The sequence below is a fragment of the Oryctolagus cuniculus genome, chromosome 1, assembly GCF_051225735.1.
Source record: "Oryctolagus cuniculus isolate XC-2025 breed Fujian yellow rabbit chromosome 1, ASM5122573v1, whole genome shotgun sequence".
Classification (NCBI taxonomy): Eukaryota; Metazoa; Chordata; class Mammalia; order Lagomorpha; family Leporidae; genus Oryctolagus; species Oryctolagus cuniculus.
Genome location: NC_142867.1, coordinates 167661245 through 167662899, shown reverse-complemented (window position 1 = coordinate 167662899; position 1655 = coordinate 167661245). Strand labels below are relative to the sequence as shown.

Here is a 1655-nt window from a genome sequence, read left to right as displayed (position 1 = left end):
AGGTCTCCCACATGGGTGCAGGGGCCCAAGGACTTGGACCATCCTCTACTGCTTTCACAGTCCACAGCAGAGAGCTGGATCGGAAGATGAGCAGCTAGGACTAGAACTGGCGTCCACATGGGATGTCGGCACCTCAGGCCAGGGCTTTAAAAATCAAACAAACAAAACTCCCCAACCAACTTTCCTTGAACTCATGACTTGCCTTTTTTCCCAAGCTACCAGCTCCTTTCCTAGAGTTTACAGTTAGTTGTTCCAATGTAAACAAACCTATATCTTTTTTTTAAAGAACACACCTCTTTATTTCTGCTTGAGATACAAATGTTCATTCTGATGATGATAACTGAGCCAAGTAGTAATTGCAATGGCTAACTCTTCCATTTGTTCCAATAAACTCCAAAGGGGGAAGAAGACCAGAATCTGTACTGCTCCATGCAGTTTACTAACACCCATCTCCAGCAATGGCATATACGGAAAATTCAATATGTGTATGTGGTTTATTTAGTCTGAGGTCTCTATATATTCTCTTGAATACCATATTTGGGCAGAGTTAGGAGTGAGATCAGGGTGCTGGCTTATTTTTGTTCCACTGCTCCTCACCGTTGGCCTTGCTGCCTTGGAGGAAGGCCAGGTTCACATCTGGTTGCTGGTGGGGGCCAGGCTCTTGGCAGCTTGCTGGGCTAACCAGTACTTATATCTTTTGGACTTGGGCTTCTCAAAGTTCACAGTGTCAAGCCCATTTACCTTCACCTCACACACCATGTGATAGGTTCTTCTGGTAACTTTAATGCGTGTGGGGGAACCACAGCACCAAGAGTGCTGAGGAAGTGGCGGGCAACTATTTCAGAGTTCAGCTCCCATTTGACGTTGTTCTTCATCCCCACCCGCAGAAATTTCACTGTCGCCTCATGGGCCTTGGTCTGGATCTTCTCTAGTTTTCCTTCTTAGCAATTTCTTCTCTTCAAACAGTTTCTTGTTTTCAGGAGAGGCACACACAGCCAGTCCCCGAGGGAGGAGTCCGTGAGACCCAGAGACTCCCACACTGAGATCGGTCACCCGGACTCCGAGGTCTTCCAAGACTGACAGGGATGAGCTCCAGCCGGAACGTCGCGTCATGTCCGTCCTCCACTAGCCTGCAGACACAGTGCCAGCGGTGCAGGCGTGGCTTCGGGCCTTGGCCAGCGGCGGCGGCACCTTGCACCAGCATTCCGTGATGACCGTGATGAGCGTGCCAGGCAGCGAGAAAGGCTGCAGTCACGCTTCGGGCCGGAAGGGCTCCTCTCAAGTGGTGGCCGGAGCAGCTCCCTCACGCCGCTCCTCAGCAGCCACTGGGCGCCTGCCCGCGAAACCTCTCTTGAACTCATACTTTATTCCTTGATTTTGTTTCTTAACTAAAACAAAGAAATATAAAATGTTCCAGAGAAGTGTTCTCATTTTGAAAAATTGAAAACAGAAACCTCTGGTTTAAAACTTTTGCTTTATGTCAACTTCTCCTTTTTCTTAAATAAGCTTTTTTTTAGAGGCTTACACATAATAAACTTTAAAACCACAAGGAACTTCTTTTGTTGAGTCACCTTTTCTTACAAAATAGTAGTTCCGACCATACCGGTTGATTTCCTTTTGGGGTACATTTTACTTCCTGGTTACAAATTCAAAAA

The 1655-nt window shown here is 47.2% G+C and overlaps 1 pseudogene; it reads right to left on the bottom strand.

Moving 5' to 3' along the window:
- Nucleotides 1-601: 601 nt before the first annotated feature.
- Nucleotides 602-1381, bottom strand: LOC138844278 (large ribosomal subunit protein bL9m pseudogene; annotated as a pseudogene).
- Nucleotides 1382-1655: the final 274 nt, after the last annotated feature.